The 22,661-nt window shown below is 40.0% G+C and overlaps 1 long non-coding RNA gene across 9 annotated transcripts in view; it reads left to right on the forward strand.

The window, feature by feature from the left end:
* Positions 1-22,661, forward strand: part of LOC105082918 (uncharacterized) — a 456,837-nt gene that overhangs the window by 416,398 nt on the left and 17,778 nt on the right. For 8 of the 9 annotated variants that reach the window (XR_012508216.1, XR_012508218.1, XR_012508217.1 and 5 more), the window contains one exon: positions 20,241-20,329. This is a non-coding gene — a long non-coding RNA (uncharacterized LOC105082918). Of the gene's footprint in view, positions 1-18,524; positions 18,564-20,240; positions 20,330-22,661 lie in introns of all 9 variants that reach the window. The other variant, XR_012508219.1, reaches the window with a different exon arrangement.

The raw sequence follows: 22,661 nt of genomic DNA on the forward strand, positions 1-22,661 counted from the left end.
GTACTATTTTGTCTTGGATGTGGGTGGGATAGGATGTAAAAAGCAAATGAACTTGCTTCTTCGTTTATCATAGGGATCAAAGAAAAGAACTGGAGAGAAGAGAAAAGACAGCTCTGACTCTTTTCATCAGGTTATTTCTGAAATGGCAAAATGATGATCCTTCAGAATTTTCAGAGCTCTCCTTTTGTGGCTACCAGTCCACAGCTCTCAGGGGTGACTTGCCCAGGAAAGGATCCCTTTTAGTCTGTCTGGCTACTCAGCTGAGGCAGACATAGCCACAAGGTGTCACTATTGCTAAAATAGACCTCCACCTACAGAGTCCACTGTGATGATGCATCTGTAACTTAGCTTTCATGTTGTTTTCAACTAGGGCTTGTGGCATAGGCACTTTCTGATTGGCAATATTAGTTGCCACCTTCACTTCAAATACACTGTGACCACAAGTGAGGCTCGGATTTCTAATCTGGAAAGTGGATACAAGAAAACAATTCCTGTTTTTCAGGATTAGTTGTCAGGATAGTTGTCAGCTTTAAATGAGAAAACCTCGGTATGGTTGAGTTTCACACACAGCATTGAGTAAATTCACAACAAAGGCTTGCTCCCTTAACTTGGAAAGTGAGGAATGGGGTTGGGAGGTGGGAGTGGCCGAGAGAGGGGTAAATATTTGTACCTTCCTGCCTGCCTTTCTTTCTTCCCTCCTTTTGATTTTTAGAGCTGCAAAAATGTCATCTAATACAGAGTTCTAATACAGGGAATATTTACGTGACAAAAATGGTCAAGCGCCACAAATTGTTTTCCCCCCCACAGGATAGGTTTACCAGCATACCACTGTTAGAACCCGGGTGTCCAGACGCCCAGCCCCACATTTCAATGACTTTCAGTGTTTAAGGTACTTAGAAGCCAATATTTTAGCAGAGGAATGACAAAAAATGCAGAATATTAGTGCCATTAAAAGTGCATTCAGATATGTGTGTGTGTGTGTATGTATCTGCCTATTAGTGATGTCATTGAGGGGAAGCAGAATATGTCTCTCATCAGTTAGGAAGTATTTCAGTTTCCATCTGGGTTCTAACCTGCCAGGCCACAGGCAATCACATTTCAAGACAGTAAGATTGTTAACTGGCCAGTATCTCTGCTAGCCTAAATCTGATTCTTGGAATAGCTTTAGGAACCAGAACAAATTCAGGGCCTCCATCTACTCCACTGCGGGCACAAGATGGCTTATGTTATAGATTTATGGGATGCGGGGGATGGGGGTTTGGTGACTTCCAGGTGCTGTCCAGCTCCTCTAAGGAGTCTCTCTCACTAATATATAAATAATAATGAGGAGGTTGGCAGCCATTTGGAACACTTTTTCCATGCCACGCACTGCATTCAAAACTTCTCATATCCAGTCCTAGTTTTACAGAGGAGAAAACTGAAATGCAACCACGTTTAGTGATGTCACTCAACGAATACCTGTCTGCTGGATTTTATTTTTTTAACATTTTTTATTGAGTTATAATCATTTTACAATGTTGTGTCAAATTCCAGTGCAGAGCACAAATTTTCAGTTATACATGAACATACATATATTCATTGTCACATGTTTTTCTCTGTGAGCTACCACAAGATCTTGTATATATTTCCCTGTGCTATACAGTATAATCTTGTTTATCTGTTCTACATTTTGAAATCCCAGTCTGTCCCTTCCCACCCCCCACCCCCTTGGCAACTGCAAGTTTGTATTCTGTGTCTATGAGTCTGTTTCTGTTTCGTATTTATTTTTTTCATTTTTATCTTTTTTTAGTTTTCACATATGAGCGATCTCATATGGTATTTTTCTTTCTCTTTCTGGCTTATTTCACTTAGAATGACATTCTCCGGGGACATCCCTGTTGCTGCAAATGGCGTTATGTTGTCATTTTTATGGCTGAATAGTATTCCATTGTATAAATATACAACTTCTTTATCCAGTCATCCGTTGATGGACATTTAGGCTGTTTCCATGTCTTGGCTACTGTAAATAGTGCTGCTCTGAACATTGGGGTGCAGGTGTCATTTTGAAGTAGGGTTCCTTCTGGATATATGCCCAGGAGCGGGATTCCTGGGTTATATGGTAAGTCCATTCTTAGTCTTTTCAGGAATCTCCATACTGTTTTCCATAGTGGCTGCACCAAACTGCATTCCCACCAGCAGTGTAGGATGCTGGATTTTAAACAGCATAATTTTTCCCTCAAGCCACTTCAGGCATCCTCACGTGTAGTAAACGAGCTGCGGAAATGACATGTCTTGCTGGGGCATTCCTGAACAAGAAAATACCCCAGAACCAAGGAAGAAACCACTCTTTGGGAGAAGCCTCTGCCTGCTCTGTTGAAAACTTTATTTTCCTCAGATAGGAGGGTGGAAATGGAGTTGTCGGATGCCCAGTGGGGGGATATTAGGTAAATACAGTGGGAGACAGAGAGAAACTGCCAGCTTCTGAGTAGGGAAAACATGGAAGTTAAAACAGCTTTTACAAAGAGCGGCTCAAGAATGACAAGCTGCTTCGTGCTTTTGGGAAATGGCTTCAAATCACTCATCAATTGTTTAGGCGCAGCAACATTAGCATCAGCAGAGGCTCTGAAATTTGGAGGAAGACCACAGCTGAAAGGAGGTGGAGTACAGAGCCGCGTGGGCCCGGGCTGGGGGGTGGCTGGGCTGTGTGCGGACGCCTCGGGAGCCCAGAGCCAAGGCATGAGAGTCTGTCCTCTGTGTGTGCCTCCAGCCCCACCCCTAGCAGCAGCGGGTCCCAGGAACCCAGCATTGCAGTAGGAGAAGCTAAGGATCCCTGAAAGTGATGAAGAGGGACTGGTTGCTCCAGCTCCGCAGTGATTTGCTTAATCCCGCTTTCCGATTTGGTCAGTGAAGCCCTGCAGCTCTGGAGCCCCTTTGGCTTTCGGGCTCGGATATTCAGTTCACCCTCTGAGGGCTCCTGGCTGAGCTGCACACAGGTTTATCATCCTCGAAGGTTTGTGGATTTTGTTGACAAATTTGAATTTGATACCAGAAATCATTCCCTATACCACTTGACAGTTCGCGTCAGGTACGTGGCGCTTCTCTGCAGTGGATTAGAGACCAGTCACTCGTGGTCAGGCCTCCCAAGTCAAGCCCTCATTCTTTGAGGATGGATGGATTGTCTCTCTTTTTGAGCATGAAGTATGCTGTTTTTACACACTGGGTTGCCTGCCTCTAAAATTTCCTGTGCCGTGTGTCTAATAAGCTGGGGCGGAAAGACCAGAATTGGAGCATGTCATGACCACAGCTCCCTTCTAAGGGGGTCCAAGAGGGGCTTTCAGGTGGTCGCTTAAAATAGGTGACCATATTCTGCACCACACGATCCTCAGCCCAGAGCCTGTGCTCACGCCAGCATTTGAACAAGAACAACCGGTGTCAGACGGGTTTAGAGCTGTGTGTGGTGTGTGCGTGGCGAGTGCAGCAGCTGCAGGACACAGCTTGATGTGCCGAGTAGCTAAGAAGGACAAACCCTCAGAGCACGCCTCCAGGGTCCTTCCTGCCTGACAGCTGCAGGGGACTTGGGGCTTAGCACTAGACTGTTCACACAGCGTGGAGGCTTCCCACGGAGGAGAGTCAATGGAAAGTTCAGCCCATGCACTCAATAACAGTCATCTGCACACATCCCCGAATTGGGAGCTAAAGCAGTTTGAGTGAAAAAGCATGAAAGCTTAGAGTCTGATAGAATCGGAAGTTTAAGTTTAAAAAATAATAGAATATTAAATAGAACAGCAAGGCCGACTGTCCATTGGTGCTGGTAAATGAATTGATGATGAGACTCTCATGCCTACCATTTTATTTCAGACCCTAAAAGGCACAACAGCTTCCAAAGTTAATTATAAAAAGGGAGGGCAACTACATCGCAGTCTGTGTGTGCTTATCTTCATCCACCACAGCAGCCCATTAGCACTGCTTTATCAGAGGAAGTCAGAACACAGGCACATCTACAAAGCTCATTTATTAATGCTGTGAACAAAATTAGATCATCAGAGCTTATTCCTAAACGTTTGGATCAAAGCTGAATGTTAATAAGTAAATAGACAATTCACAACGAAGCACTGCATACTCTACAGAAAACTCTCTTCCTTCCCCCTTCCTCGATAGGATTTTTCTTCATCTTTGGACCTAGAAAGTTTGCTCTATTTGCCTAAGTGACCTATACTCTGGGGACCTTCTGCGTCTTCTTGATTACGGGAAGGGGAATGTGTCCCAGTGAGACAGCCAGTCCCAGTCCAATTCCTGTGTGCTTTCTCTTACTTCTCTTCTCCTCTCCTACATTATACCTTGTCTCCAATGAAACTGGTCCTCTTACCATTCAATAAACATAATTTTCTGTCTCTGTATGTCCACCGTGCCATTGTTTCCAACTAGAATGCCCTTCCTTTCAGTTTTAACTCTCAAGTTCTAATCAGCTTCAAAACCCGGCTAAAAATCACCTATCCTGGCCCTGAGAAAAAGATATGATCTTGTCCCTCTGTGGTCACCTGAAAAGGTTACTTTCAAGTTTTTGTGTGTATGAGAGTCACATGTAGAACGTATTAAAAATGTAGATTCCCAGGCCTCGCTCCCGATGATTCTAATGAAGCAGATCTGGGATGGGGTTCAGAATCTTTATTAAAAAAATACCACCAGTTAATCCTGATGCAGTAAGTTTGTGGACCACTCCTACTATAGACTGAGTGTTTATATCCCCACCCCACCGAAATTCATGTGTTGAAACCTGTCTCCAGTGTGGTAGGTAGTATCAGGAGGCCTTGGGATTCGGCTATGAGAGTGGAGTCCTCGTGAACGAGATTAGTGACCTCTTAAAAGAGGCTCCAGCCAAATATCATTCTTGAGGCAGTTCTTTTTTTATTCTCATTATAAAAATACAAAGCCTTGATCTGTCTTTAGGAATGAAAATTTGTCAGTTTTAGGAGTATTAATTATTTGTTATACCAGTACCTTCAGAAATGGCTGAGGAGTCTAAATGTATGGTCTAAATTGTTTGACAAACAACCATTGTCTCTGTTTCTCCACCGATGGAAAAAATTACAGGTTTTCATTAAGAATACACCTAGCTAAACTTAGTGAACTATTACTTTGCAGGGAAGCCTGGACCCTATTTTACTTAATTTGCTTTGTATTAAAATTGTTCAATTAAACCTGGGAAGAAAAATAAGGTGTTCCTCTAATGTTTATGTGAAAGCCATTTTTCTAAATGAGTTCCTGTATGAATATACATAGCATTTTATCAAAAATTAATAGTCTCAGCCTGAAAAAAATTATAGTACTACATATTAATTATCCAAAACAGTGGCTTTATTTATGACCTCTCTGACACAGCCTTCACTTCAGTAGTCTGAACCCCAGAAGCTGTGAAGAAAATAAAAAAGGAACTGAATGTAGGTTTTCAGCTGAAACGGTGGTTAATTACTTCCGTTCTACACTATTTGTGCTGTATGGTCAGTAACGTGCTAATGAGTTTCAATTAAGTTACCTCTGCAAAACTCAGTTACTTTTGCAAAATTCTGCCAGGAAACAGAAGTTGTGTCATATAAGGCGGGATGTTGAATGAATATTGTCTTGCTATCAGTGAACATATATGCCTAACCCATTTACTTTTCCATTATCTGTGATTCAGAATCACTGATGTGGGTTATGGGGCTAAGGTCATGATTACAAGTGGCTGAGAAGGCAGTAAAAGAATTAATAGGCTAAACAACTTTCTAGGAAACCTGAAAGATGTTCTGTGGACTGTTGTACCCTAAGCCTTGTCAGCAGAATGCCGAGGTGGGAAGGTGACTGACCTAAAAGAAGGGGCTGGAATTAGAACATTTGTCAATGTGTTCTTCATGGAACACTAATCCTTTGGGGGGAAAAAAGAGGAAACAGTTTTCCATGGGCAAAGATTCTGGGAAACATTATATACTCTGTCTTCCCACACCACATGGGAGATTTATACACTGAAGACTGAAATTCCTGCAATTAAAGACCCCCCCCCAAAAAATCACTAAATTTATTAACCAATATTTTCTGATATTTTCCTGAACTAAACCCTTATTTTGAGAATCATCTGTGTAAATGGTGTCCTGGCATCTAGAAACATGAATTTTGGGAGGGTTCCCTCCACTTCCAGCACTGATAAGAAAGAGTAGCTCACCTTGCCTGCTTTATTTATACAAACAATGTGGTTTATGAGGAAGATTTGCTTTCCTTCCAGAAGTCTGGGATTCAGGTCTGTGCTAGGTGGAGGGTGCCTATGTTACCAGCCCCCAGTAAAAACCTTGGACATTGAGTATCTAAGGAGTTTCTCTGGTTGACGATATTTCAAAGGTGTCGTGACCATGCACTGCTGGGAGAAATTAGGTGCGTCTCTGGGATTCACTGGGCGAAGACGCTTGGGCCTGGTTTTCCCTTTGCTGAACATGACCAGTATCATTTCACTCTTACACTGCTGAGCCCTGTGAGTCCTCCTGGCAAATTATTGAACCTGAAGGTGATCTTGGGGACACCCCCCCACATATGATGAGCAAGAAAGACACATCTCTGCTCTCACATCTAGTGATGTAGGTGATAAACCAATACTTGCACAAATGATCACTTATAAACCTATGATTAAGATAAATAATTCCTTTTATTTATAAATATATGATTAAGATAAATAATTCCTTCAAAAAAGGAAAAGTGCAGGTTTCTGTGAGACAAATAACAAGCAAACAGAATCCAGAGTGGAAATATCAGAAAAGGTGGTGCTGAGGAAGTGAGAGGAACGTAGAGTCCTGAAGGATGGGTGGGAGTTACTGAAGACGGAAGGAAGAGGATGAACTATTCGGGCAGAGGCAACAATGATTGCAAAGACTCTAAGACTGTTGAAGATGGCACATCTAATAAGTAACAAACCAGTATTTAATACTGGTTTCCAGGTTCTCAGTTAAATATTCTTTCTATGACACTTACGGTGCAATACTGCTCAATACCAACAACATCCAAAAGGCTTTCAGTCCATCTTAACCTCCTTAGCCCCCACCCCCACCCCTGCCCCGATCTTGCCATTCTATTTTGTGTATATCAGAAGGAGGTCTGGTCATGCTGAGGATACTTACAGGTTGAGATTGATCCCAGAGTCCAAAGATCTGGCTTCTTTCACACATACCTTGTTAGTCAGCGATCGCACCACTAGGTATATACTCAACAAAAGTGTTGCACATGTATATGCCAAAGTAGATGTCCAAAGATTTTCATAGCAGAGAAAAACTGTAAAGGAAGCAAATATTTTCCATAGAAGTATGGATAAATAAATTACAGTGTATTTACACAATGGAATATTAATATCAGTGAATTTTTAACACCTTTATTATAGTATGGTTCCTGTACAGTAAACTGCACATATTTTAGATACACAATTTGGTGAATTTTGATAGATGCATACACCAATGAAACCACTACCACAATCAAGATAGCTAACATTTCCATCACTCCCTAAGAGCTGCAATTTTCAAATTCCCAATTTATCCCTCCCCACCTTCTTTAACCCCCAGTAACCATAAGTTTGCCCTATATGTCTGTGAGTCTGTTTCTGTTTTGTAGATAAGTTCATTTGTGTCCTTTTTTTTTTTTAGATTCCATATATAAGCATTTTTCTTTCTCTTTCTTGTCTACTTCACTTACAATGATGATCTCCAGTTCCATCCATGTTGCTGCAAATGACATTATTTTATTCTTTTTATGGCTGAGTAGTATTCCATTACACACACACACACACCCCTTCTTTATCCAGTCATCTGTCAGTGGACATTTGAGTTGTTTCCATGTCTTGGCTATTGTAAATAGTGCTGCTGTGAACACTGGGGTACATGTGTCTTTTTGAATTATATTTTCTCTGGATTTATGCCCAGGAGTGGGACTGCTGGGTCATATAAGTCTATTTTTAGTTTTTTAAGGAAACTCCATACTGTCATCCATAGTGGCTGCACCAGTTTACATTCCCACCAATAGTGTAGGAAGATTCCTTTTTCTCCACACCCTCTCCAGCATTTATCATTTATAGACTTTTTAATAATGGCCATTCTGACTGGTGTGAGGTGATACCTCATTATAGTTTTGATTTGTGTTTCTCTAACAACTAGCGATGTTGAGCATCTTTTCATGTGTTTGTTGGCAATCTGTATGTCTTCTCTGGAGAGATGTTTATTTAGGTCTTCTGCCCATTTTTTGACTGGGTTGCTTGTTTTTTTTTTTTGATATTAAGGTGTATGAACTGTTTGTATATTTTGGAAATTAGTCCCCTGTCAGTTGCACATTTGCAAGTATTTTCTCCCATCCTGTAGATTTTCTTTTTGTTTTGTTGATGGTATCCTTAGCTGTGCAAAAGCTTTTAAGTTTAATCAGATCCCATTTGTTTATTTTTGCTTTTATTTCCATTACTCCATGAGCTGGTTCAAAAAATATTTTGCTGTGATTTGTGTCCAAGAGTGTTCCGCCTATGTTTTCCTCTAGGAGCTTTATAGTATTTGGTCTTACATTTAAGTCTTTAATCCACTTTGAGGTTTTTTTTAATATGGTATTAGAGAATGTTCTAATTTCAGTCTTTGACATGTAGCTGTCCAGTTTTCCGATCACCACTTATTGAGGAGACTGCCTTTTCTCCATTGTATATTCTTGCCTCCTTTGTCATAGATTAATTGACCATGAGTGTGTGGGTTTATTTCTGGATTTTCTATCCTTTTCCACTGATCTATGTGTCTGTTTTTGTGCCAGTACTGTACTGTTTTGATTACTGTAGGTTTGTAGTATAGTCTGAAGTCAGGGAGCATGATTCCCCCAGCTCTGTTCTTCTTTTTTGAGATTGTTTCAGCTATTCAGGGTCTTTTGTGTTTCTATACAAATTTTAACTTTTTTTTGTTCTGAAAAATGTCATTGGTAATTTGAAAAGGATTACATGAATATGTAGATTACCTTGGGTAATACGGCCATTTTAACAATATTGATTCTTCCAATCCAAGTACATAGTATATCTTTCAATTTGTTTATGTCATCTTCAATTTTTTTATCAATGTCTTATAGTTTTTAGAGTAGAGGTCTTTTGCCTCCTTGAATAGGTTAATTCCTAAGTATTTTATCCTTTTTGATGCAATGGTAAATGGTATTGCTTCCTTAATTTCTTTTTTTTTTTTTTTTTTGCTATCTCGTCATTAGTGTATGGAAATGAAACTGATTTCTGTATTAATTTTGTATCCTGCAACTTTTCCAAATTCATTGATGAGTTCTAGTGGTTTTCTGGTTGTTTCTCTAGGGTTTTCTATGTATAGTATCAGGTCATCTGCAAACTAACAGTTTTACCTCTTTGTTTCTAATTTGGATTCCTTTTATTTCTCTTTCTTCTCTGAATACTGTGGCTGGAACTTCCAAAATTATGTTGAATAGAAGTGGCGAGAGTGGGCATCCTTGTCTTGTTCCTGATATTAGAGGAAATGTTTTTAGCCTTTCCCCATAAAGTACAATGTTAGCTGTGGGTTTGTCATATATGGCGTTTATTGTGTTGAGATATGTTCCATCTATGCCCACTTTCTGGTGTGTTTTTTTTATCATAAATGGATGTTGAATTTTATCAAAAGCTTTTTGTGCATCGATTGAGATGATTGTGTAGTTTTTATTCTTCAATTTGTTAATGTGGTGTATCACACTGATTGATTTGCAGCTATTGAAAAATCCTTGCATTCCTGGGATAAACCACACTTGATCATGCTGTATGATCCTTTTAATGCATTATTGGAGTCAACTTGCTAATATTTTGTTAAGGATTTTTGCATCTACATTCATAAGTGATATTGACCTATAATTTTCTTTTTTTGTGATATCTTCATCTGATTTTGTTATCAGAGTGATGGCGTCATAGAAAGAGTTTGGAAGTGTCCTTTCCTCTGCAATTTTTTGGAATAGTTTCAGAAGGATAGGTATTAACTCTTCTCTAAATGTTTGGTAGAATTCACCTGTGAAGCCATCTGGTCTTGGACTTCCCGTTTGTTGCGAGTTTTTAAATTATTGATTCAATTTCATTACTGGTAACTGATCTATTCATATTATCTATTTCTTCCTGGTTCAGTCTTGGCAAATTGTACCTTTCTAAGAAATTGTCCATTTCTTCTACATTGTCCTTTTTGTTGGTGTATAGTTGCTCATAATAGCCTCTTATGATCTCTTGTATTTCTGTGGTGTCAGTTGTAACTTCTCTGTTTTCATTTCTGATTTTACTAATTTGGGCCATCTCCCTTTTTTTCTTGATGAATCTGACTAAAGTCATATCAATTTTATCTTTTCAAAAAACAGCTTTTAGTTTCATTGATCTTTTCTTTTTTTTTTTTTTTTTTTTTTTTTTTTTTTTGTCTCTATTTCATTTATTTCTGCTCTAATCTTAGTGATTTCTTTTCCTCTGCTAACTTTGGGCTTTGTTTATGCTTCTTTCTCTAGCTGCCTTAGGTGTAAGATTATGTTGTTTACTTGAAATTTTTCTTGTTTCCTGAGGTAGGCTTGTATCGCTATAAACTTCGCTCTGAGAACTGCTTTTGCATTCCAGAGGTTTTGGATCATTGTGTTTTTATTTTCACTTGTCTCAAAGTATTTTTTGATTCCCTCTTTGATTTCCTCAGTAATGCATTGGTTGTTTAGTAGCATGTTGTTTAGCCTCCATGTGTTTACAGTTTTTGCAGTTTTTTATTGTGGTTGATTTCTAACCATATGGCATTGTGGTCAGAAAAGATACTTGGTATGATTTCAATTTTCTTAAATTTACTGAGGCTTGCTTTGTGGGCCAGCATGTAGTTGATATGGTGAATGTTCCATGTGCACTTGAGAAGAATGTGTATTCTGTTGCTTTCAAGAGGAACACTCTATAGTTATCAATTAAGTCCATCTGGTCTAATGTGTTATTTAGGGCCTGTATTTCCTTATTGATTTTCTGTCTGGATGATCTGTCCATTGATGTAAGTGGGGTGTTAAGGTGCCCCACTATTACTGTGTTATTGTCGATTTCTCCTTTTATGTCTGTTAACAATTGCCTTATATATTGAGGTGCTCCTATGTTGGATGTATATGTGTTTACAATTGTTATATCCTCTCCTTGGATTGATCCCATGAGCATTTTGCAGTGTCCTCCTTTGTCTCTTATGGCAGTCTTTATTTTAAATCTATTTTGTCCAATATAAATATTGCTACTCCAGCTTTCTTTTGGTTTCTGTTTGCATAGAATATCTTTTTCTATTCCCTTACTTTCAGCATGCATGTGTCTCTAGCTCTGAAGTGGATCTCTTGTAGACAGCATATATTTGGGTCTTGATTTTGTATCCATTCAGCCAGTCTGTGTCTTTTGGTTGGAGCATTTAATCCATTTACATTTAGGGTAATTATCGATACACATGTTCTTATTGCCATTTTGTCCATTGTTTGGGGTTTGTTTTTGTAGATCTTTTTTTTTTTTTTTTTCTTTCTTCTTTTTGTTCTCTTTTCTTGTGGTTTGATGACTGAAAAATTTCCTTTAACATTTGTTGTAAAGCTGGCTTGGTAGTGCTGAATTCTTTAGCTTTTGTTTATCTGTGAAGCTTTTAATTTCTCCATCAAATCTGAATGAGAGCCTTGCTGGATAGAGTATTCTTGGTTGTAAGTTTTTCTCTTTCATCACTTCAAATATATCGTGCCACTCCTTTCTGACCTTATACAGCAATGAATTTAAAGAAACTATTGGTACATGCAAAGATGGATGAATCTCAAAAAACAAAACGATGAGCAAAAGAAACCAGACATAAAAGGACATTTATATCAACCTATGTCAATTGTTAAAACTGTGAAACTAATCAAAGGTGATAGAAGTGAGGATATTGGTTACCTTGAAGTGTAGTGACTGGCAGTAGCATAAGTAGCACTGGGTGCTGCTAATATTCTATTTCTTGATCTGGGTAGTGAATATGTGAATGTATTCAGCTTATGAAAATCTATTGTACTGTACACTTAAGGTCTGCATACTTTTCTATAGATAAGTTTTAGCTCAAAAAAGTTTACCAAAAAAAAAAATCTGAATTCTTGCCGTGCTATTATCTTACCTTGTTATTAACAAGCCCTGTTACTTTGGACAGACCAGACTATCAAGTCTCAAATTTCTTATCTGTAAGATCAAAAACATCTGCCTTTCTTCAATTTTTAATAGAAATCAAATGCCTTAATGAATGATATTATGATCTGATTGGTAGATGTGATATCAACCTGTGGTGTCATTGAAAAAATTCATTTGCATCTGAATTGATTCATTTATTCAGTACTTAATTATCCAATCTGTGAGTTTCCTGGACTTCAGCTCTTCCCTTCTCAACTGTTTACCCGTAGCAGAAAATGCAGAAATAACAGAGAAAGCAGCTAATTGTTTGTTTTTAACTGGCAGAGATAATGATAGAAAAAAAGAAGACTATGCCTTAAAAGTGTACATTGTGTAAACTTTTATGTTGTGTAGTATAGTTTTTAGATTGTCAAAGTATGGTCATCGTGTATGCTAACCTGAATCTCTAAAAATTTATTTTGATTACTAAAAACAATTGCTACCATTTATTGACTTTATATCAAAGAAGGGCATTATATACATATATACATATACATATATATATATACACATATGTATACATATATATATATATATATATGTTAACATAGGTATATACACCTACATGTGTATCATATGTATATACACATATATAATCGTCTTACTGAATCCTCACATCAAACCTGTTAGGTAAGTTTTGTTAAAACATCTTGCAGATAAGAAAACTGAGGTTTAGTGAAGTTGCAGGACTTGCATGAGGTATGTAAAATGTGGCTGAATTGACTTTGGTACCTGGGACTTTTTGCTTCCATGGCCCCTGCTTTTCATCCACACTATCCCCTCCTGTTGGTGGTGGCTTTAGAGCACAGGTCTCACCCACGCCTCCTAAATGGATCTGCTGTGGCACTGATCACCGACAGGAGCTCCTTTATTAAGCAAACATCAATGCCAAATAGTCTGTCTTTTGCACATGACAAAGTGTACATTATAAAGAGAACGTACATAATCTATTTCTTTGATTATTCACTACATTTCACTATTTGCCCCCTACAAAGTGCATGATAGGAAACTATCTTTTATAGTGAAATCACAGCTTCAAAGAATTAAGATTTTCAGCCCTGGGAAGACATGTATAAAAGATCTGTGATTTGATCTTCTTTATTTTCTTATTTTAACAGAACTTTCAGTCTTCCAGGGACCCCTCTACCCTTCATTTTAGAACAGATCTCAGTCTCCCACTTTCAGGCCTCGAATCTTTGTCCAGGATTACAAGAGTCTGTTGTCTAAAACATACCTGCACTAAGAAAAGAAACATGACCTTTGTGACTGAGAAAAAAAGTGTCATTGAAAGGGTAGGGGAACCAAGGTGGTGAGGGGCTGAGGTAGAGGTTGAGACCTTAGGAAGCCTTAGAAGCAATCGGTGTTACAGGACAGGTTAGAGTAGGTAGACCAAGGCATCTTGGCACTTGGATTTAGATAAGAAAACAAAGTTGAGGCCTTTTGGGTCCTGCATAAGAGAAGGAGGACATTGGTTACTGGGATCTGCACACAAGGTGATTAATAAAGAGCAGACATAGTCAGCTTCCTGATTCTGTATTGTTGACCCCATCGGCATCAACAGGGGCTGGCACTCATCCATTTTATATAAAAGACCGTAACAAGCATGGTAGCTGCCCTGAGAGGTGTTCTAACTTGACACCTTAAGCCTTCACGAAGATGTAAGCTTGCTGAGAGGGGTGATGAAGTGGAGGGCAGGCAGGGTGGGGTGGGAATGAGAGGTGGAGCCCAAGTGAAGGAAATGGTAGCAGTCACTGCATGTGAGAATGCCGTCAGTAAGTAGGCGGTCATGACTTGTCTGAACAAACTAAAGAACTTCGTGTATCTAACTTTGTGTCTTTTCCTTTCCACTCCGCTATCACTTCCGGGAGCCCTCTGTCTCGTCTGTAAAGGGAGGCACAGAAATGGATAATCTCGGAGGTCCTTGCTGGCTCTGACAGCCTATGACTAATCCTTACGTGTGAATGCAGTGCTTCATGGTGGATGTAATACCACATTGCCTTTGGCGAGAAAACCCAGCTGAGTGCAGAATTATGAATTTGACCTTTGAAATCTAAACTGTTTTGATTGTATTTTTACTGTTTTCCTAAGGGAGCCATTCACGTTGCTTTCATATTTGAAAATTAAACATAGTTCTTAAAGGGAATTGGTGAAAATGATGATTATCCATCATTCAACACTGGGGTCTGTCTAAAGGGCTGATTAGAGCGCATGCGGCTATTTGAGGCAGAGGAAACGAAGCAAGAGAGGAAGTTTATTATGCCAAATATAGTGCCTACTAGAAATCCTAGGAAACCCAACCTCTTGAGCTCAATGGGATTTTGAACTACTTGTTGTTTGAAATAATTCACTCTTGCCTAAAGGTATATAAAAAAAAAAAAACTTTCCAATTTTCCTCTTGAAATATCACCAGCTGTCCCAGACATTTTAAAAAATAGCAGTATTTGGATGAATTGTATTTTAAAGAGAGTCAGCAAGATTCAGCTTATTTCTTGCCTTAAGGCTCTGTGACTTTACATTTGCAGTCAATTTGAAAAATAGTTTGAGATATCTGTTAAACTTTGAACACAGTGAGACTTAACCGTCTCCCTTTTTGAGACTGCAAAATAATCCTGTAGATTTTGATAAAGAGCCAATAAATTGACCCCAAGGAAAGAGGCAAACCATACCTATTTTTCTAAATGCTTCTGGCAAGAGAGCTTCTTCTATTTTGGATGCATAAATTGAACCCAGCAACAGCTCCAAAATCCATCTTTTGAATGAACCGAAGAGAATTCTGGGTTCGGAACGGCCTAGAGGAAAGCCCTGAGTACTATATGAGTTATGTGAGATCTACTTAGAAAACGACTATTAACATATTTTGCTCAATATATGGCATTTGCATCAAGAACTCTGTGGATTACGGATGTGGACAGAGTTTTTTTTATTTATCACATCAGCTTATGTTGTTGATGCCCCCACGTGTATTTGAGATAGATTTACCCCAATAAGTTGTGCCATGGTGGAAGTTGATCTATTTCTTTCTATTTTTAAATGACTTTATGTGAAAGTAAATTAAGGCCACTTTGAAGGATCGCTGATCTGTCCTGTTGTCTTAGGTCAAGTTCCTGGGAAACAGATTCTGGGGTAGAAATCTCTGAGCAGGAAGTTTACTGGGGTAGGGTGTACTGTCTGGAGCAGTATCTCTGATGGGTGAAGGAAGCAAGATTAAGCAGAGGGAGAAAATGAACTACGATATAGTTATAACAAAAGCCTCAGCTCTGGTGTTGAGATGGCCTTTCAGATTTGTCCTGAATTGAGGGAAGGGAGCCAGGCCTTTGTATTCCCTTTCTCCCAAACAGACCAGTCATCAGATAAGCACTGCACTTGGGTAGAGAGGGTAGAGAGCTGTTGGCCAAGGAGAATTTCTGGTAAGGAATTCAGCTGTGAGCTGACAGTAGGCATAGTCTTGCCCTGTGAGGAAATTAAGCTGGAAGGAAGGAAGGCTGGAAGGAAGAATATAGCTTTCAAACCACAGCATCTACCAAAGTTCACCCTTTGTGCTGCTCAGATCATTGTAAACAAGTTCACCCTATCAAGGAACTGCTCCTCCAGGATTCTGGTTAGTCTCTTTTCCGAGGGAAATCTGAAAGATGACTGGGATAAAATCTACTTTTGCTTCTAGAGTTAGCCTAAGAACTCAACTGATAATCATCACTTGTCTCCTCCACCAACCCACTCTTGACTACCTTGCCTTTTCAGATTGTGACTGTTGCACTTACCCATTTTACCATAAAAGTTGAACAGGTGGTACCAAGAGATGCTCCAGTGGATTACTGGGTTGTTGATACATTCTTCCTTGCCTCCATGTGGGATTTCTTGTCCCAGCAGGAGACTTATCTACACCTGATTACCAGGGTCAATTACTTCTTCCAGGTGGTTCCTTTCCTAGCTTGCTGGTCTGTTGGTACAAGGAGTCTGACTAGAAGGCAGCCATGATACAAAGTTTAATCGGAGTCTTTCATTATCCCTGGAGGACACATCACTCCTACAGAAAGCAGGACTTCTAAACCAAAAAGCATGTCCAGAGTTTCAGAGAGAGAAAGCACAGATTCTTGAAGTAGGTCACTGGAAGCACCTCCTGTCTCTGCACGCAGATAGTCTACCTGTTGGAAACACAGCACCATGTAAAGATCATTGATTTAAGTCTTCATGAAGTCTTCACTCTGTCTTCACAGAGTATCATCTTCAGGCTGGTGCCTAATCTTTTCTGTCAAAAGATCATCTATTACTATAGACAGCTGGCAGCTTCTGTGTGTATGTGGATATTATGGTCACATATACACTGCTATACTCTCTGTGATGGTTAATTTTATGATTAATTTGGCTGGGTCAAAGGGCGCCCACAGAGTTGGTCAAACATTGTTCCGAGTGTTTCTCAGTTCTATAGGGAGGGTGTTGGGGATGATGTTAACATTTGAACTGGTAGACTGAGTAAGGCAGATTACCCTCCCTAATGTGTGTGGGCCTATTCCAATCAATTGAAGGCCTGAATGACCCTCCCCTGAGTAAGAGATAATGCTTGGTAATAGTGGAACAAAAATATTGATTCTTCTTGCTTAAAGTTGTTCACACTGGGATATCAAGCTCTTCCTGGTTCTATAGCATCTTGGGACAATGGTTCTGAAGATTTTGAACTTGCTGACTCCACTTCCATAACTGTGTGAGCCAATTTCTTACAATTAGTCATCACCCCCAGGAAAAGTACTCCACGTGTCTGCTAGAGATGCCTGGGGACAACACTTTGAGAAACAGGAATCTACTGGACCCCCTTGAGGAGGTACTGACCAATGGCAGATCCATTCCTTGTGGTAGTCTGGCCATGGACAACATCACAGTGGTAACTCTTGGTGAAATGCATTCCATGTTGAATTTTAGTATTTGCATGCTTTTCAGGCAGTAGGGAATTTTCTCATCCAACTGAAAATAAATAAAAAGTAGATCCGATTGAGTTTTCTTTTTCTCTGTTCACTAAGTGAAAGGCAGACAGCAGCAGCACAGAGAATTGGCCTAGCAGAGGTTTGGAATGATTAAAATAATACTTGGACGGCTTGATTTGGACTCTGGCTTCTCATTTAGACATGCTGACAACTCTAAAGGCGTTGTGCCGCTCCAAAGCTTGGATTGCCAGGCAACTCACCATGAAATATGAAGAGAACTTAAAAGCAGTTTTCTAAGAAGTGAAATGTGAACAATAAACCTACTGATTCCATCTAGTCATTTTTTATTGACAGAAGCTGCCATTTGAATATCAGAATGAAATATTCATTAATAGATCCTTTAAAGTACTATATATATTGCCTTTAGAAATTATTAAACAAACTTCCCTTCCTCTTTCTTGCCCCTTCAAAGGGTTTTTTCCCCAAAACATCTATAAATGTATGCCACAAAATTGTGCACTTCCCTGTGTATTCCTTTGCCCTGTATGTATAAAATAAGAAAATTCACTGAAAGCACTTTGCAAATATAAAGCACTATGTTCCTATAAAACTGCCATAATAACATTAGGAGGGCTAGATGATTTCCCTACTGTAGTAAAAGATACTGAAAAATAGGGTTTGTCTCCTACTGTCTTGGTTCCTGGCACAGGCTGAGGCAAAGAGTAGGCACTTGCTGACCTGAGAATATTTTATCACCATTTGTAAGTCCACAATTACAGTCCCTCTCATTAAAATCTCTGCTATCCCTCTCATTCATATCTTATAAAACCAATTCCTACAACCATCATCTATAGTTTAAACACATTTGATAATGACTAGGAAGAAAATTGGGCACGCCTACATCAGAAACATGTGGCATCTGGCCTCTCCTCCTTTTTTTTCCTCCCCATAACAAAAATTGTATTTGACCTTGGGAGCTCTTTTCTATAAGCCTGAATGTGACTCCAAAATCCTTCTTAACAGCTACTCCAGGATTCCCTACCAGTCAGTCGGGGTCCCTAACAGTCAATTAAGACTCAGGGTGACATCTTTACCACCCTTTTCCGAGGTACTAACTCTGGGTTAGAGGTCCATTTGGGCTTCTAGGACTGACACTGCAGTAAACTTGTATGACCCTAGGCAAGTAATTAAACATATCAGAACCTCCGTTTTCTCACCTGCAATGTTAGTTATTTGAACCAGACGCTCTCAAGATACCTACTCCAGTTGGGAGACTTTGTAATTCAGTGAGTGGAAGCCAGCCAGTCACAATCTGGTCAGGCTCTCAGCAGTCATTAGAATCCAATAAAATATGCTTTTTTCCCATTCTACCAGAAAATGTTTGATATTGCTGCTAGACACTTCCATGAGCCTGTGTTTGCAAATTCTTGATGATTCTTTAATGTTTCTAGTCCTCTGTGAAGAGAGCAGCGGCACTGGTTATAACTAAGGTAAGAAAGCCTTGGCGGCACAGAGTATTTGGAAGGGGTGGTGGCATAACGCAATTTTAGCGCAGCCATTTTCTGGGTCCTGCTAGGCTGGCAGTTGGAGACAATCAATGTACCTATTTCTTAACTCTACTATACCAGCCATGCTCTGACTCTAAAGCAAAAACTTCACACCATGTTTCATTTTGAGAGGCTTTGCATAATGATGTTATATGTCTGAATCTGAAGGTTCTTAGTAAGTGTCCAATCAGCAAAGGATGCTGTGGCTGGTAAAACCCCCCAGCGAGTTAGCTGTCCTACCTTGTCCTCCTCTAGCCTTGAACTCCAGGGTGAGCTCAACTGGTACATAACCTCTGAAGCCCAGAAGCCACCTGTGCCTACTGGTGGCTTGATCATCAGCCCAGACAGACCTACCAGTAACTATGAAGTGAGGACTGTATGCTGTAGGGGACATGAGAGCACCCTGGAAACTGCAGAGCCAAAGCACAGCATCCTCAGTGATGAAAAGCAAAACATTGCATAAGTATGACTGAAGAATTGTTCATGTCCTGAAGGCGTATCCTGAGTGGTCAGATAGAAAGAAATGATAATATTTAGAGCTGTTGTGTAACGTCTTGACTAAAATGCAATGGAAATCACGTAGTGGTCGTCATCCATGATTAGTTGCTTCCACAGACACTCAGGAAACCAGGCTCATCTGAAGGAGACTCATTGAGTGTGCACGTTCCCTTTCTGCTGCTGTTTCTCCTTCTCCATTTTCTCTCTGTCTCTCTGTCCCTGTCTCTGTCTCTCTTTCTCTCCCACACACATAATTTTGATCACTAAGTCCTCTCTGAGAACAGAGACAGAGTCCAGTTGTTTTCTATAGCTTTCCAAACTTTCTTTTACAGGGATGTTTACAATCTTAGAACAAAAAGAAAGTCTGTGACTCATTGTGAAGTTGACACTTTGTGACAAAGCTGTTTTTCCCTTTGTGCCGGTTTTACTAAGTCATACTTGTAACCTTGTGTTTTGTGGATAGAAAGCCAATTTGGTTTGTATTTTACTGGATCTTAATTTAATCATGTATTAACTAGGTGTGAGCTGTATACAAATCTTATCAAGTGACTTGGGTGCCTCCAAAGATGCCTAGGATGTGGGGGCATCTGAAAATTCACAAAGTGTCCTCCCACATGTGACAGAGCATTAAAAGAGGTTTCATCTTGCAGAAATCCAACACTACAAGAAAGTTAGAGGGAAATATGTGGACAGGCAGGAGACTTATTAAATCTGTTTATCACCGTCCTTCTAGCTTTCTGAGTTTGAACAAAGGATCTAAGTTGAAGGAAGCAACAAACACAGTGTTGACAAGTAGATGGATAATGGCTATCTTTTTGTTCCCTAAAATTGTTTTGGACTACATCGGCTATATTTTATATTTTCTGTGGAAAATAGAAAGTTTTTAAGTTCCTGTCTCCTCACATACTATAAGACATGACATTTTAAACTACCCGGACTTTCCAAAACAGTAAGTTCAAGTAAAGTAAGATTTCATGGATGAAGGAGTCAGTGTCCTCTAGGAAGCTGTCCTCTGACCTCATTTGTTAATGAATGTGGTTCATCATGGTGACAGGAAGTTATCATAATTGGTAGGAAATAGCGAATCTATAAATATCTGTGCAATTTTTTTTTTTTCTTCAGTTCCAGGTAGACTGAGCCATGATCTTCTGTGAAATCCATAAGAAACACGTCTGAAAAATCACTAGTACTGGAATGATGCCTCGGACATGGTAAGCTCTTGATCAATATTTATTCTTGAATGAAAATTAAACATTTTCAAATGGAAAGCCATAGATCTTCTACATTATCCTGAAATTCTCAGCGTTACCCTGAAAGCCAAAGAGGACCCACCTACATTTTTGGCATTCAAATCACTATTCACAAACACAGAGGGCGCCCAGAAGGTCTGGAGACCCCCTGCTGTGCCGGGCTGACCTTTTCCTTGCTGGAAATGAAGGGGGCACTTGGGAAGTCTGGGGCTGACACCTGGGCAGTGTGTGAGCAGTACTTCTTTACAAACCATTACAGAAGAATGTCAGTGTTTCAACCACTTATAAGGCCATGTACACTGCGTCCCATCTGTCCTGGGCCCAGTTAAAGAGAGGAGGGGTCATAGCAGCAGTGACAGCAGTCCTCATCCCTTTAGGGCATAAAACGAACCGTAGAAAACGAGCAGGACGTGAAGCCCCTCGTTCCCGGTCCTCAGCATCTTGTTTTCTTTCTCCAGCTTCTCAGGGAAGAGGACCGGGAAAGTGTTCCTGGCTTGGGAGGTTTACGATAGGGTGCTGACCACGGAGCTGCCCTCTGAGGGATGTGCTGATGCTTTGTCTGCAAGCGCTCAGTGACAGTAGCCAGTGCTGATGAGAATAAACAGTGACAGCAGTTGGCCTTGGAAAAGAGACCAGGGTGCAGTGCCGGTGTCTGAGCAGTTAGACTGATTCAGTCACAACTGCTGCCACATTTGATTTGGAAAAGGAGCCAAGAAAAGTATGGGCAGGCTAGAACCTGAATGTAAATGTTGATCTAATCTACTCATTTATGATAGGATCCCCATGCAGCTGAGGAACATTTCTCCATCATAACTAAGCCACGTGGATAATAACATCTAACATGGAGTCTCCTATTTACAAGGAAGTGTTACCTTTACAACACAGCAAGTTCAATATTATTTTATATCTAAACTATTAGGACATGGATACTCAGACCTTGTGGTCATGCAATTAACCAAGGCTTCTGGTAATTCCAATATGCTTTTTCTATGTACTACACTCTCTTTTCAACCTTCAATCTTTCTTCTCTCTTGGTTCGATGGCTTGTCGTTTTTCTAAATAAAAATAGTAGCGGAACCTCACCATTTGTAATTCTTGAAAACCTCTTGGAAGAATGTTAAATCTAAATTACTTATAATCTGCGTGAAATATGGTTATCTTTGGGCTGGAGAAAAGAGAATGTGATATCTTTACCTTTCAAGAAAAGGTTAAGTACTATTTATGTAGAAATGAATTTTTATAGGAAAGAGACCCACAATCATGTTTGGAGGACAAGGTAGATATATCAAAAATAATTTATTTCTTTATTCTCCATTGTACAAAGAAATGTTAACTAAAGTCCTTGGCAATTCTTTTCCTGCTGTCAGTGAACTTGCAGATACATCCACTGAGGAATTAAGAAATTCAAATAACACTAAGTTTTTATAGCCTGAGCTCAGTTACCATGAATGAATATGAACTTATTGTAGGTTCTCTTTGGGAGGACTGGAACTTGTTTGTTATGCTGAAAAGGTCAGTAGGAAATTGGGGGACCCAGGTGCAGGGATTAATGCTGTCAGTAAAGGGCTGTGTCTCTGTCTTTCTCACTAACTTCCTCTCTGTAGTTGTCACTTGTGGCTAGCTCTGTTCTGAACTGGGTCAGAGGTCACATATGTGGGTGGAACCAAGCCACCCTGCTTTGGAAACCAGTCTCAGAAGTGGTTGCCTCTCTTGTCTCATAGTGGTTCTCAGTCCAAGGCCCTTGACCAGTACTAAGGCTTATTCCTGCATGCTTGTTTGCTGAACTCTGTGCTTCATGCGTAACGGTTTGCAGGGCCCTCTGGCCCTACTACAAAGCTGCCTTGTATGCTGGCATATCAGCGCGTATCAGTGAGAAGCTGAAAATCCGACAAGAGACCCCGAGGGGTCCATCTCTAGCGCAGGAGTTCTCAGAGGCACAAAAGGGCACTTCATGTTTATTTTCTTGCACAGGACTTCTGGCTGTCATCGCCATCCACTAGTTTTTCTTGTTTCTGTACACAGGAAAAGGGGAGTTTTTACTTGGTGAAGTCTATAACATTGAAAAGTTGACAGAGAGCGCAGATCCACCTGACAGTGAGTCAGTGACGACTATTAGGGCACCCAGCTGTCTTATCTGACTTGCGACGGGAGTGAGAACACTTGACTCCTTGAACGCAGCAGTCACTGTCAGCAGATTACCTCCAGCTCTAAAAACAGACATCAGGGACCACAAAGGTTTCCTAACGTGTAAAACGCAGATCTCTCTATGCCTCCTCCTGATTTTTTATCCAGT

This window comes from Camelus bactrianus, chromosome 7 (genome assembly GCF_048773025.1).
Source record: "Camelus bactrianus isolate YW-2024 breed Bactrian camel chromosome 7, ASM4877302v1, whole genome shotgun sequence".
Lineage (NCBI taxonomy): Eukaryota > Metazoa > Chordata > Mammalia > Artiodactyla > Camelidae > Camelus > Camelus bactrianus.